The following is an 18,492-nucleotide window of genomic DNA, read 5'->3' on the forward strand; positions in this document are numbered from 1 at the left end:
TACATTGTGACTCAAAGTCTAGGCATATGTTTATCTTGAGAAAATTCCAATTAAATGTTGAAAGTGATTTGTCTATTTTATACTCCCATCAGCAATATATGTGTTCCAGTTGTTCATCACCAGCTTTTATGTTTGTGAGTCTTTTGAATTTGAGCCATTCTAATTGGTGTGAGAAACTGTCTCATGGTTGAGAGTAAACGGCATTTCCTTGATGACTATTGAACTCATTTTCATGAACTTACTACAATTTGTATACTTTCTTTTGCAAAGTTTCTTATATATTTATTTGGGATTGTTTGACACTTTATCATATATCTAGAAAAGTCCTTTTTATATTCTGGTTACAAATATATTGTTGTTCAGTCAATAACTCGTCTGTGACTCTTTGCAACCCCATGGACTGCAGTATGCCAGACTTCTTTGTCCTTCACTATCCCCCAGGGTCTGCTCAAATTCATGTCCATTGAGTTGGTGATGCTATTTAACCATCTCATCCTCTGCCACCATCTACTCCTTTTACCTTTAATCTTAATGAGCATCAAGGTCTTCTCCACTGAGTCAGCTGTTCACATCAGATGGCCAAATTACTAGAGCTTCAGCTTTAGCATCAGTCCTTCCAATGAATATTTGGGTTGATTTCCTTTAGGAATGACTGCTTTGATCTCCTTGCTCTCCAAAGGACTCTCATGAGTCTTCTCTAGCACCACATTTTGAAAGCATCAATTCTTTGGCATTCAGCCTTCTTTATGGTCCAACTCTCACATCAGTACATGAGTACTGGAAAAATCATAGCCTTTTGGATGAGGGAACTTGGTTGGTGAAGTAAGGTCTCTGCTTTTTAATACACTGCCTAGGTTTGTTGTAACTTTCCTTCCAAGAAGCAAACGTCTTTTAATTTCATGGCTACAGTCACCATCCACAGTGATTTTCAAACCTAAGCCTAAGAAATAAAATCTGTCATTGCTTCCACTTTTTACCCTTCTACTTCCCATGAAGTCATGGGACTAGATGCCATGATCTTAGATTTTGAATGTTGGGTTTTAAGCCAGCTTTTTCACTCTCCTCTTTGACTCTCATCAATGTAATACACCACATTAACAAAGTGAAAGATAAAAACCATATGATTATCTCAATAGATGCAGAGAAAGCCTTTGACAAAATTCAACACTCATTTATGATTAAAACTCTCCAAAAAGCAGGAATAGAAGGAACATACCTCAACATAATAAAAGCTATATATGACAAACCCACAGCAAGCATCACCCTCAATGGTGAAAAATTGAAGGCATTTCCCCTGAAATCAGGAACAAGACAAGGGTGCCCACTCTCACCACTACTATTCAACATAGTGTTGGAAGTTCTGGCCACAGCAATCAGAGCAGAAAAAGAAGTAAAAGGAATCCAGATAGGAAAAGAAGAAGTAAAACTCTCACTGTTTGCAGATGACATGATCCTCTACATAGAAAACCCTAAAGACTCTACCAGAAAATTACTAGAGCTAATCAATGAATATAGTAAAGTTGCAGGATATAAAATTAACACACAGAAATCCCTTGCATTCCTATATACTAACAATGAAAAAACAGACAGAGAAATTAAGGAAACAATACCATTCACCATTGCAACAAAAAGAATAAAATACTTAGGAGTATATCTACCTAAAGAAACAAAGGACCTATACATAGAAAACTATAAAACACTGATGAAAGAAATCAAAGAGGACACAAACAGATGGAGAAACATACCGTGTTCATGGATTGGAAGAAATAATATTGTCAAAATGGCTATTCTACCCAAAGCAGTCTATAGATTCAATGCAATCCCTATCAAGCTACCAACGGTATTTTTCACAGAACTAGACCAAAGAATTTCACAATTTGTATGGAAATACAAAAAACCTCGAATAGCCAAAGTAATCTTGAGAAAGAAGAATGGAACTGGAGGAATCAACCTGCCTGACTTCAGACTCTACTACAAAGCCACAGTCATCAAGACAGTATGGTACTGGCACAAAGACAGAAATATAGATCAATGGAACAGAATAGAAAGCCCAGAGATAAATCCATGAACCTATGGACACCTTATCTTTGACAAAGGAGGCAAGGATATACAATGGAAAAAAGACAACCTCTTTAACAAGTGGTGCTGGGAAAGCTGGTCAACCACTTGTAAAAGAATGAAACTAGAACACTTTCTAACACCATACACAAAAATAAACTCAAAATGGATGAAAGATCTAAATGTAAGACCAGAAACTATAAAACTCCTAGAGGAGAACATAGGCAAAACACTCTCCGACATAAATCACAGCAAGATCCTCTATGACCCACCTCCCAGAATATTGGAAATAAAAGCAAAACTAAACAAATGGGACCTAATGAAACTTAAAAGCTTTTGCACTACAAAGGAAACTATAAGTAAGGTGAAAAGACAGCCCTCAGATAGGGAGAAAATAATAGCAAATGAAGAAACAGACAAAGGATTAATCTCAAAAATATACAAGCAACTCCTGCAGCTCAATTCCAGAAAAATAAATGACCCAATCAAAAAATGGGCCAAAGAACTAAACAGACATTTCTCCAAAGAAGACATACAGATGGCTAACAAACACATGAAAAGATGCTCAACATCACTCATTATTAGAGAAATGCAAATCAAAACCACAATGAGGTACCATTACACGCCAGTCAGGATGGCTGCTATCCAAAAGTCTACAAGCAATAAATGCTGGAGAGGGTGTGGAGAAAAGGGAACCCTCTTACACTGTTGGTGGGAATGCAAACTAGTACAGCCGCTATGGAAAACAGTGTGGAGATTTCTTAAAAAACTGGAAATAGAACTGCCATATGACCCAGCAATCCCACTTCTGGGCATACACACTGAGGAAACCAGATCTGAAAGAGACACGTGCACCCCAATGTTCATCGCAGCACTGTTTATAATAGCCAGGACATGGAAGCAACCTAGATGCCCATCAGCAGATGAATGGATAAGGAAGCTGTGGTACATATACACCATGGAGTATTACTCAGCCATTAAAAAGAATTCATTTGAACCAGTCCTAATGAGATGGATGAAGCTGGAGCCCATTATACAGAGTGAAGTAAGCCAGAAAGATAAAGAACATTACAGCATACTGACACATGTATATGGAATTTAGAAAGGTAATAACGATAACCCTATATGCAGAACAGAAAAAGAGACACAGAAATAAAGAACAGACTTTTGAACTTTGTGGGAGAATGTGAGGGTGGGATATTTCAAAAGAACAGCATGTATACTATCTATGGTGAAACAGATCACCAGCCCAGGTGGGATGCACGAGACAAGTGCTCCGGCCTGGTGCACTGGGAAGACCCAGAGGAATCGGGTGGAGAGGGAGGTGGGAGGGGGGATCGGGATTGGGAATACATGTAAATCCATGGCTGATTCATATCAATGTATGACAAACCCACTGGAAAAAAAAATAATAAAAAAAAAAAGAGTTCTTTAGCTCCTCATCACTTCCTGCCATTAGAGTGGCATTATCTGTATATCTGAGGTTGTTGATATCTCTTCTGGCAATATTGATCTAGCCTGTGATTCTTATGGTCTGGCATTTCACATGATGTATCCTGCATACAAGTGAAATAAGTAGGGTGACTATATACAGCTTTGTCACACTCCTTTCCCAATTTTGAACCAATCAGTTGTTCATGTAAGCTTCTAACTGTTCCTTCTTGACCTGCATACAGGTTTCTCAAGAGAAAGGTAAGATGGTCTGGTATTCCCATCTCTTTAATAAATTTCCACAGTTTGCTCTGATCTACAGGGTCAAAGCCTTTAACATAGTCAATGAAGCAGAAGCAAATGCTTTCTGGAATCCCCTTGCTTTCTCTATGATTCAACAAATGTTGGCAATTTGATCTCTGGTTCTTCTGCCTTTTGTAAACCCAGCTTGTACATCTGGAAGTTCTTTGGTTCATGTACTGCTGAGGTCTATCTTGAAGGATTTTGAGCATAAACTTACTAGCATATGAAATGAACATAATTGCCTGTAGTGTGAACATTCGTTGGCATTGCCCATCTTTGGGATTGGAATGAAAACTGATCTCTTCCACTTGTGTAGCCACTGCTGAGTTTCCCAAATTTGCTGACACATTGAGTGCAGCACTTTAGTAACATCATCTTTTAAGATTTGAAATAGCTCAGATGGAATTCCATCACCTCCACTAGCTTTGTTTATAGTAATGCTTCCTAAGGTCCACTCGACTTCACATTCCAGGATGTCTGGCTCTAGGTGAGTGACTACACCATCATGGTTATCTGGGTCATTAAGACTTTTTTGCACAATTCTGTGTATTCTTCCCAAATTTTCTTAATCTCATGCTTCTGTTAGGTCCTTGCCATTTCTGTCCTTTACTGTGCCCATTCTTGCATGAAATATTCCCTTGATATCTCCAATTTTCTTGAGGAGCTCTTTAGTCTTTCCCATTCTATTGTTTTCCTCTACTTCTGTGCATTGCTTATTGAAAACATGCCTTCTAATCTCTCCTTGCTCTTCTCAAGAACCCTGAATTCATTTGGGAATATCTTTCCCTCTCTCACTTGCTTTTTGCTGTGCTTTCCCCCCCAGCTATTTGTAAAGCCTCTTCAGACAACCACTTTGCTCTCTTGCATTTCTTTTTTTTTTTTTTTAAGGATCGTTTTGGTCACTGACTCCTCTACAATGTTATGAACTTTTGTCCATGGTTCTTCAGGCACTCTGTCTACCAGATCTAATGCCTTGAATCTATTTGTCACTGCCACTGATAAACCATAAGGGATTTGATTTAGGTCATATCTAAATGGCCTAGTGGTTTCCCCTACTTTAATTTAAGCCTGAATTTTGCAATTAGGAGCTCATGATCTGAGCCACAGTCAGCTCCAAGTCTTGTTTTTGCTTACTATATAGAGCTTCTCCATCTTTGGCTGCAAAGAATATAATCAATCTGATTTTGCTATTGACCATTTGGTGATGTCTATGTGTAGAGTGGTCTCTTGTGTTGTTGGAAAAGGGTGTTTGCTATGACCAGTGTGTTTTTGACAAAACTCTGTGAGCCACTGCCCTGCTTCATTTTGTACTCCAAGGCTTATCACTTATCTAGAAATATTCTTTTTATACTCTAGTTATAAATGTATATATTTGGTTTTCCATATATATGTAAATATATAAATATACACATACATATGTGCATGCATGATCAGTAGCTCAGTCATGTCCAACTCTTTGTAACCCTATGGACACATGACCTGCCAGGCTCCTCTGTTCATGGGATCTCCCAAACAGGAATACTGGCATAGGTTGTCATTTCCATCTCCAGGGAATCTTCCCTACCCAGGAATCAAACCCGGGTCTCCTATGACTCCTGTACTGGTAGATATATTCTCTACCACTGAGCCACCTGGGAGATCCTACATGTGTGTGTGTGTGTGTGTGTGTGTGTGTTGTGTTGTACTTAGTCACTCAGGAGTGTTTGATTATTTATGACCTCATTGACTGCAGTCTGCCAGGCACCTCTGTTCATGAGGATTCTCCAAACAATAATAATGGAGTGGGTTGCTATGCCCTCCTCCAGGCAATCTTCCCAACTGAGGGATCAAATGCAGGTCTCCCACAGTAGGTGGATTCTTTACCAGCTGAGATACAAGGGAACCCACCTTAAATATATATATGTATATATATATACATATATATATAAATTTATCCAAGTCTGTCTCCTCCCTTTTCAGTATTAACAAAGTATTTGATTAATATTCAGTTCAGTTGCTCAGTCATGTCTGACTCTCTGAGACCCCATGAAGCACACCACGCCAGGCCTCCCTGTCCATGACCAACTCACGGATTTTACTTAAACTCGTGTCCATTGAGTCAGTTGATGCCATCCAAACATCTCATACTCTGTCGTCTACTTCTCCTCCTGCCCTCAATCTTTCCCAGCATCAGGGTCTTTTCAAATGAGTCAGCTCTTCACATCAGGTGGCCAAAGTATTGGAGTTTCAACTTCAACATCAGTCTTACCAATGAACACCCAGGACTGATCTCCTTTAGGATGGACTGGTTGGATCTCCTTGTAGTCCAAGGGACTCTCAAGAGTCTTCTCCAACAACACAGTTCAAAAGCATCAATTCTTCAGTGCTCAGGTTTCTTTATAGTCCAACTCTCACATCCATTACATGACTACTGGAAAAATCATAGCCTTGACTAGACAGACCTTTGTTGACAAAGTAATGTCTCTGCTTTTTAATATGCTGTCTAGATTGGTCATAACTTTCCTTCCAAGGAGTAAGCGTATTTTAATTTCATGGCTGCAATCACCATCTGCAGTGATTTTGGAGTCAAAAAAATAAAATAAAATAAAATAAAGTCAGCCACTGCTTCCCCATCTATTTGCCATAAAGTGATGGGACCAGATACCATGATCTTAGTTTTATGAGTGTTGAGTTTTAAGCCAACATTTTCATTCTCCTCTTTCACTTTCATCAAGAAGCTCTTTAGTTCTTCTTCACTTTCTGCCATAAGGGTGGTGTCATCTGCATATCTGAGGTTATTGATATTTCTCCCGGCAATCTTGATTCCAGCTTGTGCTTCTTCCAGCCCAGCGTTTCTCATGACGCACTCTGCATATAAGTTAAATACGCAGGGTGACAATACACAGCCTTAATGTACTCCTTTTCCTATTTGGAACCAGTTTGTTGTTCCATGTCCAGTTCTAACTGTTGCTTCCTGACCTGCATACAGGTATCTCAAGAGGCAGGTCAGGTGGTCTTGTATTCCCATCTCCTTCAGAATTTTCCAGTATATTGTGATCCACACAGTCAAAGGTTTTGGCATAGGTCAATAAAGCAGAAATAGATGTTTTTCTGGAACTCTCTTGCTTTTTCGATGATCAAGAGGATGTTGGCAATTTGATCTCTGGTTCCTCTGCCTTTTCTAAAATCAGCTTGAATTTCTGGAAGTTCACAGTTCACATATTATTGAAATCTGGCTTGGAGAATTTTGAGCATCACTTTACTAGCGTGTGAGATGAGTGCAATTGTGTGGTAGTTTGGACATTGTTTGGCATTGCGTTTCTTTGGAATTGGAATGAAAACTGACCTTTTCCAGTACTGTGGCCACTGCTGGGTTTTCCAAATTTGCTGGCATATTGTGTGTAGCACTTTCACAGCATCATCTTTTAGGATTTGAAATAGCTCAACTGGAATTCCATCACTTCCACTAACTTTGTTCATAGTGATGCTTCCTAAGGCCCACTTGACTTCACATTCCAGGACGTCTGGCTCTAGTGAGTGATCACACCATCGTGATTATTTGGATCATGAACATCTGTTTTTGTCCAGTTCTTCTGTGTATTCTTGTCACCTCTTATTAGTATCTTCTGCTTCTGTTAGGTCCCTACCATTTCAGTCCTTTATTGAGCCCATCTTTGCATGAAATGTTCCCTTGGTATCTCTAATTTTCTAGAAGATATCTCTAGTCTTTACCATTCTATTGCTTTTCTCTATTTCTTGGCATTGATCACTGAGGAAGGCTTTGTTATCTCTCCTTGCTATTCTTTGGAACGCTGCATTCAAATGGGTATATCTTTCCTTTTCTCCTTTGCTTTTCACTTCTCTTCTTTTCACAGCTATTTGTGTGGCCTCCTCAGACAGCCATTTGCTTTTTTGCATTCCTTTTTCTTGGGGATGGTCTTGATCCCTGTCTCCTGTACAATGTCACGAACCTCCATCCATAGTTCATCAGGCTCTCTATCAGATCTAGTCCCTTAAATCTATTTCTTACTTCCACTGTATAATCACAAGGGATTTGATTTAGATCATATCTGAATGGTCTAGTGGTTTCCCCCACTTTCTTCAATTTAAGTCTTTATTTGGCAATAAGGAGTTCATGATCTGAACAGTCAGCTCCGGGTCTTATTTTTGCTGACTGTGTAGAGCTTCTCCATCTTCAGCTGCAAAGAATATAATCCATCTGATTTTGGTGTTGACCTTCTGGTGATGTCCAGGTAGAGAGTCTTCTCTTGTGCTGTTGGAAGAGGGTGTTTGCAATGACCAGTGTGTTCTCTTCGCAAAACTCTATTACCCTTTGCTCTGCTTCATTCTGTACTCCAAGGCAAAATTGCCTGTTATTCCAGGTGTTTCTTGACTTCCTACTTTTGCATTCCAGTCCCCTATAATGAAAAAGATATCTTTTTTGGGTGTTAGTTCTAAAATGTCTTGTAGGTCTTCATAGAACTGTTCAACTTCAGCTTCTTCAGTGTTACTGGTCAGGGCAAAGACTTGAATTACCATGATATTGAATGGTTTGCCTTGGAAACGAACAGAGATCTTTCTGATCTCCAGTAGCCTGGGTAATATTAATAGAATTTTAAATTTTAATGGAGCTCAGGTTACCAACTTTTTATGTTCTCTAATACATCTTTACCCAACCCAAGTTCATGAAGGCATTTGCATATGTTTTCTTTTAGAAGCTTTATAGTTTTAGCTTTTAAATTCACATACCCTTTTGTTGCAGCACTAGTTACTGAAACTCTTCTTTCTCTGTTGAATTACCTTGGTTTCTTATCTTTGTAGAGAATTTTTGGTCTGATCCATTGATCTTTCTATTCATAAATATGACTGTACTAGTCTGATTACTATTGCTTCATACTTAGATTTGAATTTAAACAGTTAATATCTTTCTTCTTTCTCTTTTTTTTTTAAGTCTGTTTTTGCTATTCAAGTTCCTTTATATTTCCATATAAATTTTAGAAACAACTTTCAAAACCATGTTAGAATTTTGATTCAAATTGCATTGAATCTACAAATCAATTTGGGGATAAACAAATCTTCAAAAATTGATTTTTCTAACTCATAATGTGATACATATATTAATTAGTTACAGCTTTAATTTCACTTCAGCATTCTTTTGTAGTTTTAAATGTATAAGTCTTGTACTTAAATTTATAACTGAGTACTTTATGGTTTTCAGTTCAGTTCAGTTCAGTCACTCAGTCGTGTCCAACTCTGCCACTTTGTAAAATTTCAAGTTCTAATTATTTGCTGGTAGCATACATAAACACAAATGACTTTCATATCTTGACCTTCAGTCTTCTGACTTGCTAAATTTAAGCATGTTTTAGAAATTTTTTTATATACTCAGGATTTTTCACATAAGAAATCATATTGCCTGTGAATAAAAACTATTTTACTATCCTCTGTCCAATATGTATTTCTTTTACAATTTTTATTGCTTTCATTTGCTGGTTGTGACCTCTAGAACAATGATAAATACAACTAGTGAAAGAGGACACATTCATCTTTACCCCAGTCTTGGAAAAAAGAATTCAGAAATTTATTATTGAATGTGATGTCAGCTGCATAATTTTGTAGATGTTCTTTATCAGGTTGAGAAAGTTGTCTTCCACCTTCAGTCTTTCCCAGCATTAGGGTCTTTTCAAATGAGTCAGTTCTTTGCATCAGGTGGCCAAAGTCTTGGAGCTTCAGCTTCAGCCTCAGTCCTTCCAATGAATATTCAGGGTTGATTTCCTTTAGAATTGACTGGTTTGATCTCCCTACTATCCAAGGGACTCTCAAGAGTCTTCTCCAGAACCACAGTTCAAAGGCATCAGTTCTTCGGTACTCAGCCTTTTATATTGTCCAGCTCTCTCATCCGTGAATGACTACTGAAAAAACTGTACCTTTGACTAGACGGACCTTTGTTGGTAAGTAATGTCTCTGCTTTTCAACACTCTGTCTAGATTTTTCATAGCTTTTCTTCCAAGGAGCAAGTGTCTTTTAATTTCATGGTTGCAGTCACCATCCACAGTGATTTTGGAGCTGAAGACAATAAAGTCTGTCACTGTTTCCATTGCTTTTCCATCTATTTGCCATGAACTAATGGGACCAGATGTCATGATTTTCATGTTTTGAATGTTGAGTTTTAAGCCAGCTTTTTCATTCTCCTCTTTTATTTTCATCAAGAGACTCTTTATCCTCTCCGCTTTCTGCCATTAGGGTGGTGTCATCTGCATATCTGGGGTTATTGACATTTCTTTCCACAATCTTGATTCCACCTGTGCTTCATCCAGCCTGACATTTTTCATGATGTACTCTATGTAGAAGTTAAGTAAGCAGGGTGACAATATACATCCTTGACATACTCATTTCCCAATTTTGAACCAATCAATTGCTCCATGTCTGGTTTTGGTCTGGTATACCCATCTCTTTAAGAATTTTCCACAATTTGTTGTGATCCACCCAGTCAAAGGCTTTAGCATAGTCAGTGAAGCAGAAGCAGATGTTTTTCTGGAACTCTCTAGCTTTTTCTATGGTCCAATGGATGCTGACAATTTGATCTATTGTTCCTCTGCCTTTTCTAATTTCAGCTTGTATATCTGGAAGTTCTCAGTTCACATACTGTTGAAGCCTAGCTTGAAGGATTTTGAGCCTTACTTTGCTAGCTTGTGAAGTGAGTGCAGTTGTGCAATAGTCTGGACATTCATTGGCATTGCCCTTCTTTGGGATTGGAATGAAAACTGACATTTTCCAATCCTGTGGCCACTGCTGAGTTTTCCAAATTTGCTGGCATATTGAGTGCAGAACCTTAATAGTATAGTTAAGTCCTCCTCTTTTAGGGAGGACTATATTACTAATTTTTGACCAATGGACTGGGAGGAGAAGTCACCTGTGTCATTTTCAAGCCAAAGCATCAAGGAGCTTATGCATGACCTTCTAGCTCATTTACTCCTCCCCTACAAATGATGAACATGGAGTTCTCAAGCTCTAGAGGGTACAGTTATAAGATAATGGTGTTGTTCTTAGCCTGCTTTCCAAAAACCTGTGTAGAGTAACACCTCAGCCCCCCAGATGGCTCACATTATGTATGTACCATCAACAGAAAACACTTTATTTGATGAAGTCACTCTAGCTTTAATATTGTTGATTACTAAAGCATAGGACTGCCTATTCTGACTAATATTATTATGGAACTTGGGTATATAACATCCATGTATATGGTGAGTGCAACCATGAAATTAAAAGACATTTGCTCCTTGGAAGAAAAGCTATGACCAACCTAGACAGCACATTAAAAAGCAGAAACATTACTTTGCCAGCAAAGGTCCATCTAGTGAAAGCTATGGTTTTTCTAGGAGTCATGAATGGATGTGAGAGTTGGACTATAAAGAAAGCTGAGTGCCAAAGAATTGATGTTTTTGAACTGTGGTGTTTGAAAAGACTCCTGAGAGTCCCTCAGACTGCAAGGAGATCCAACCAGTCAATCCTAAAGGAAATCAGTCCTGAATATTCATTGGAAGGACTGATGTTGAAGCTGAAACTCCAATACTTTGGCTACCTGATGCAAAGAACTGACTCATTGGAAAAGACCCTGATGCTGGGAAAGACTGAAGGCAGGAGGAGAAGGGGATGACAGAGGATGCGATGGTTGGATGGCCTCACCGACTTGATGGACATGAGTCTGAGCAAGCTTTGGAAGTTTGTGATGGACAGAACAGCCTGGTGTGCTGCAGTCCATGAGGCTGCAATGAGTCAGACATGACTGAACTGAACTGATCACAAATGAAATTAAAATAATTGATCTTTACATAGATTAGTGGAGGATTTTTATAACACACAATTCAGAGATGCACACTGCATAAACATCAATAGCAGCAATGAGATCAAAGCATAATGATAGAAATAAAATAGTCATATTTAATTGCTAACAATTGTGAAAGTTTATAGATCTCACATTTGATGCAGCAATAAGCTATCTCCAAAAAAGAATTTTATTTATTATTTTATTCAGCATATATTTATCAGCTACTGACTATATTATAGACTATTTGATTAACAAAATAAGTGTTCTCATGGCATAATTTGTGATATAAATATTAATACCTTGGTATTTCAGTGGAGCTCAGTAATCATGTATAGGGACAATATAAGCACAAAAAATTCACCCATAACTGATTTCACTGTTTTCTCCCCCACCATATTTATTTTTTTTAATTTTTTTTATTTTTTTATTATTTTTATTTTTTTTTTCCAGTGGGTTTTGTCATACATTGATATGAATCAGCCATGGATTTACATGTATTCCCAATCCCGATCCCCCCTCCCACCTCCCTCTCCACCCGATTCCTCTGGGTCTTCCCAGTGCACCAGGCCGGAGCACTTGTCTCGTGCATCCCACCTGGGCTGGTGATCTGTTTCACCATAGATAGCATACATGCTGTTCTTTTGAAATATCCCACCATATTTAAAGCTTTCATGGTTTTATTCCCTAAAGCCTTTCGATAAACAATAGTCTTAAGGCCCAGTGAACTTACCAAAGGATAAAGGGAAACAACAATTAGGAGTACTTCACTGTGTAATTGCTTCTTTAAAAAGACAAGGATTGACTGAAAATTATAAACCTGCATTAAAATGACCTGCTGGGCTTTCCTGTTTGGCTCAGTGGTAAAGAATCTGCCTGCCGGTGTGAGAGAATGGGTCCAGGAAGATGCCATGCAGCAACTAAGCCCTTGTGCCATAACTACCGAGCATGTGCTCTAGGACCCATGAAGTGCAACTACTGAGCCCACATGCCACAACTCCTGGATCCATGTGCCCTAGAGCACATGCAGGGCTCGCGTTTTTCCACATCAAGACAAGCCACCTCAGCAATGAGAAGCCTACATGCCACAACTAGAGAGTAGCCCCTATCTGCTGCTACAGGAGAAAAGCCAGTGCAGCAATGAAGACCCAGCATAGCCAAAAATAATTAAATAAAATGATCAATGCATGCGTGCTTAGTCACTTCCGTCCTGTCCAATTCTTTGTGACCCTATGGACTGTAGCCCACCTGTCCCTGGGACAGCTCCTCTGTCCACAGGATTCTCTGGGCAAAAATACTGGAGTGGATGCTATGCCCTCCTCCAGTGGATCTTCTTGAGTCAGGGATCGAACTGGTGTCTCCTGTGTCTCCCTCATTACAGGCAGATTCTTTACCACTGAGCCACTGGGGAAATCTCAAAGTTTCAATACCTATTTTTAAAAATGACCTGCTATTCAGAGGCAAACATTGTAGCCATTGGGAAAATATTTTTAAAAAATTAGGTATATAAACTTCCACAAATTTTTCCTTCTTTATTGACTCACATGAATTAAGCTACTTCACCAGTTCCCTGGGGAGAAGATAAACATCTCTAGTTAATAACCAACTTGTGTCAGTGTCTGGTTGTAGTTCTAGTTCTGTTAGTGGATAAAGGAAGGCGCAAAGGTAACGATGACCCTTGCTTTGTTATTGTTCTGAATTCATTTTACCCTTAATATAGTTTAATGGTAAACAAGATCACCTGGGCCTGCCACTATGCTAGATAAAGAATAGGGCTCAAAATATGGCAAATGTAAGGTTGCTAAAGCTTCCAAACACTCTTGCTTCCAGTTTTCAAATTATAGACATCGATTCTGCTTGTGATTTTGTTAGTTGCCTGGGTAGAGATACTCTGCATATATATGAAATCTATATTGCGCCTGTCTATCTGTGAGCTGTCAAATGATGTCAAACTTGCTAATTCATGGACTATTTATCTTGATGTTTACATGCCAACAAAATGATGGCTGTTTAATTTTACTACAAATGAGTTTTGCCAGCCAATTGTATGGCAGATGTTATTTACTCCCAGAACAACTGTCAAAAGACCAAAGCAGCATATCTAACAAATCAAAATGTACTGTATTGAGTTTCATTTCACAGGCAGCACCCTTTATCATCTAGCCACAGGGTTTGCATTATGATGGGATGGGTAGCATCACTGAGTATAATAGTCAGAAATCTGCTTGTCAAAGTAAGTGGGATTAAAAGAGATGTAACTGAGTATACCCTACCTGGAATGGAAACAGGGAACTGCTAATAAACATGTATAAAATCCTTCTAAATTTGTGTATTAGAGCTAAATGTTATGTATTAGAACATTCACCAAGTAATTCCATGATGGCAGATGGGAAGAGGAAACACCCATCTTCTCTATTCATATGGTAACTGAACTGTAGTCAATGAAACATATTTTTCCCACCAAATTTATGATGCTATAAAGGTAAGGAAAATGCTAAAGGCATCTAGATAAAGGCTGGATGATACTACAACTTGAATTTAGGAGGTATGCTACAATAAACTTGTTCTACATATTGTTTAAACTTCTCTAAGCTTGTGGGAGCATTTAATTATGCCTAACACTTGCTTCAAATAAAACTTGACAGAGAGCTCTGCCGTGGCCCTCTTTTATGTAGTATGCTGGTATCATGCCAAGGTTTTTAATAAAGAGAGAAAATAAGAACTCTTAAAAGTTTAAAGCCCAATAATCTAGGAACTAAAATCTGAATAAGTAAAAAATAAACTTTCTATAATTAAATGATTCAGTGGCAGATAAAATGGAAGCAGAACCCAAGAAGTAACTCTTACCAATTTAATTTTGCACACTTCAACAAATTGGGATGATGTCTCTTTGCTTAGCACAGAAGTATTGAGGCAAAAATGGGCCCTCATTTCTCTCAGCCAGAGTTAATTCCACTGAAAAAGGTCAACGACTTGCCTTTCTTACTGGAGGCAGTGCAAAAGGTCTTTCTTTAGGACCATTGTCCATAGCTCATTTCTATATAGCATACTTGTTTTATGAAGAAAGAAGTGATTTATAGACCACTGGTGTATTTTCATATATCTAACCTATCATATCTCTAGTTTCTGCTCAGTTTTCCTAACTTTAGAAACAGACAAAATAAAAGCCTTATTTAGCCAGAAGACATAGGTAGCCTACGATTCTTGTCTGTGCTGGTATTTCTTGCAAGGTTCCTCATGTCTCAGACACAGGCATCTGCCGACTTAGAAAAACAGTCTGGCAGGAAAATGGAACATCTAATACTAGAGATGAGGAAAGCTGTCAGATTTTCAGGCATTTATTTTTAAATTCCAAATCAAAATGATGAAAATGTATTCCAGTCAAACTCTTACCTTGGCATCCTTATCCTCTTTTTTCTCATACATGTCTCTCATATATTATTATTTTATGACAAGCGCATAATTTGCTAGCTACTAATTTTTATAACCTGAAATTATTCTGGGATTACATGAAAAAGAAGTTACTTTTTTAACTTCATTGAGGTGCAAGGTACTACTTGAGTGAATATTAATAAAAACATTAATTATTTTCTTGATAATACTGATGAATAAAACTGACATTTATAAATCATGTTCTTGCCAAAAGAAATCACACCTTCATAAGCATCTTACATAGACCACTGTATTTCTATGAATTTATGAACCCATCTAAGTCTCTTCCTGTCAGATGGTAGTTTTCTTGGTCAACTTCAGTTCACTTAAACATGAAATTATCGATAGCTATGATCTCCTTTTCCTTTTCATTCTTTCCCCCTCCTCATATTGTTGTAAAAACAATAATAAATGCATATAAATATTCGATTACCACCATGAACTCTAGCATAAGGCAATTACCGTAAGATCTCTAGCATTAGGCAATTACCATAAGACAGCTGCTTAAACTTGGAGATAAATGATAAAATCTATAGCCTTAGCCAATTATTAGATTCAGGACACTCTACCAACCAATCTTAATCTATCTTTGACTCACCTAATATTGACTCACCTAATAGGTTACTTGGTAGCACCATACATAGGAGTTTACAGAGAGTAAGTACAATCTCTACCACTGAATATTTCACAGCTAAAAACTTTCAATATTAAGATATAACCTAAGCATTGAGTCAAACAGTGTCTATATTCCTGAGCACAAGCTTTCTCAAATTAAAGATATCATGGCTCAAATTTGGGAAATTAAATCATTTCATTACTGAATAATTTAAGATATTTTTATATTAAAAATGTTTTATATTAAAATATGGTATGTTTTAGTGTAAGAAAAAGGCTCTTAATGAAATGCATTATCTAGAAGTAAGACAGAGACTTTTTTTTATAAAGCTCTATCTATTATTTTGATGCACAATCTAGTGTAGAGTATAAAATTCATATGAACATTTATGATCAAATGTAAAAATAAGAGATTAATCATTGATGGAGAGCTGAACATGATATTACACTGCCAGTAGAACTGTCCTGTTGGAGATGTTTAAGGAGAACTTACTGTTGAACACATTTCAAAATGTATCTACTAGCATCCATTTGATCCAGTTAAATAAATTCCTCAAGACAGAACACTTAGGAAAATTGATAGAGTTAGAAGACCTTTCAGACCTAGGTCTGAAGAGTTCAGACCTAGGTTTAAACTTTTTTTCTGATTTACTGGTTTAATAGTATTAATTAAATTATTAAGACCTTCTAAGCCTTAGCTTCCTTATCTTTAAAATCAGAATATATTGCCTACGTCAAAAAGTTGTAAATAATAATTGAATAAGATAGTGTTATAGTGTTAAGTGGTCTGTTCAGAGAAGGCAATGGCACCCCACTCCAGTACTCTTGCCTGGAAAATCCCATGGACGGAGGAGCCTGGTGGGCTGCAGTCCATGGGGTCGCTGAGAGTCAGACACAACTGAGAGACTTCACTTTCATTTTTCACTTTCACGCATTGGAGAAGGAAACGGCAACCCACTCCAGTGTTCTTGCCTGGAGAATCCCAGGGACAGGGGAGCCTGGAGGGCTGCCGTCTATGGGGTCGCACAGAGTCGGACATGACTGAAGCGACTTAGCAGCAGCAGCAAGTGGTCTGTTACTCTAAAATGGTTCAACATATACAGTGTCTTAAAACGTTTTCTGTATTAGTTTTAACCTGTATCTTAGGGGCTGTTAGATATCCTAATCAGGAGAACACATTTCAGTATACTTTGTTTAGCAAACATTTGATCAAAGGTTTCTGGAAGATTTTCTTTCAACAGAATGACCTTGTGATGAGGTATTCTTTCCTTACTAGCTTTTCCATAGTTTATGCCTGTCTACAGACGAGTTTAGCTACATTTCTATGACTTAGAAATAAAATTTCTAAGGTGAAATAAAATTTCTAAGGTGACTTAGAAATAAAATTCCTGATTATGACCTCCAATGGGATTACAAATTAATTGAAAATCACAAAAGGTCTAATTCCAAAATCAGCTAATAGTAAATCATTAGATGCTGGAATAATATGGTTGAGATGAAAATAGCACAAATAGGATGTAAGGATTCTTATTCAAATTCAACACTTTTGCTTAATTGTGTTTCCCAAGCTTTGTTTAAATGAAATCAACCATGTGTTTTGTTAATTGACATAAGACAATATGTATTTTAAAAGTTGTTTTTTACTCTTAATATGCCTGTTTGTACATATAGCACATTCTTATACATATGTGAGGTGTAATGGACTCATATAACAAAAATTTATCTAAGATCAAATAGTAGAAACATAACCAAATACTTCAGGTATCAGGAACCAAAAGCTTGTTTTCATTATATTGGTAAATTTATAATACTCAGAATTGTTTGAACTGATCATCAAGAAAAAGAAGCAAAATATCTTTTCATGGCCATTAAATAGAGATTGTTTTCAAAGGATATACAACCATGAGCTGCAAACATAGATTAAATCACTTTTATGTATTTCTAATATTTTTCTCAAAATTCCAACCCATTAGTAAGAGATGGACTCCATCAGTAAACATAGATAAAAGGAAAAAAAACCAAAAAACAAAGACAAAAACAGTCATCCCTCTTAATTTTACCTTGGTCTACTTCCAATAAAGGACAGAAATGGTATGGACCTAACAGAAGCAGAAGATATTAAGAAGAGATGACAAGAATACACAGAAGAACTGTACAAAAAAGATCTTCACGACCCAGATAATCATGATGGTGTGATCAGTCACACTCACATAGAGCCAGACATCCTGGAATGTGAAGTCAAATGGGCCTTAGGAAGCATCACTATGAACAAAGTTAGTGGAGGTGATGGAATTACAGTTGAGCTATTTCAAATCCTAAAAGATGTTGAAAGTGGTGCACACAATATGTCAGCAAATTTGGAAAACCCAGCAGTGGCCACAGGACTGGAAAAGGTCAGTTTTCATTTCAATCCCAAAGAAAGGCAACACCAATCAATGCTCAAACTACCACACAATTGCACTCATCTCACACAGTAGTAAAATGATGCTCAAAATTCTCCAAGCCAGGCTTCAGCGATACGTGAACCGTGAAATTCCAGACATTCAAGCTGGTTTTAGAAAAGGCAGAGGAACCAGAGATCAAATTGCCAACATCCTCTTGAATACTGAAAAAGCAACAGAGTTCCAGAAAAACATCTATTTTTGCTTTATTGACTATGCCAAAGGCTTTGACTGTGTGGATCACAATAAATTGGAAAATTCTTCAAGAGATGGGAATACCAGACCACCTGACCTGTTTCTTGAGAAACCTGTATGCAGGTCAGGAAGCAACAGTTAGAACTGGACATGGAACAACAGACTGGTTCCAAATAGGAAAAGGAGTACATCAAGGCTGTATTTTGTCACCCT

This window comes from Dama dama, chromosome 29 (assembly GCF_033118175.1).
Source record: "Dama dama isolate Ldn47 chromosome 29, ASM3311817v1, whole genome shotgun sequence".
In the NCBI taxonomy this organism is placed as follows: Eukaryota; Metazoa; Chordata; class Mammalia; order Artiodactyla; family Cervidae; genus Dama; species Dama dama.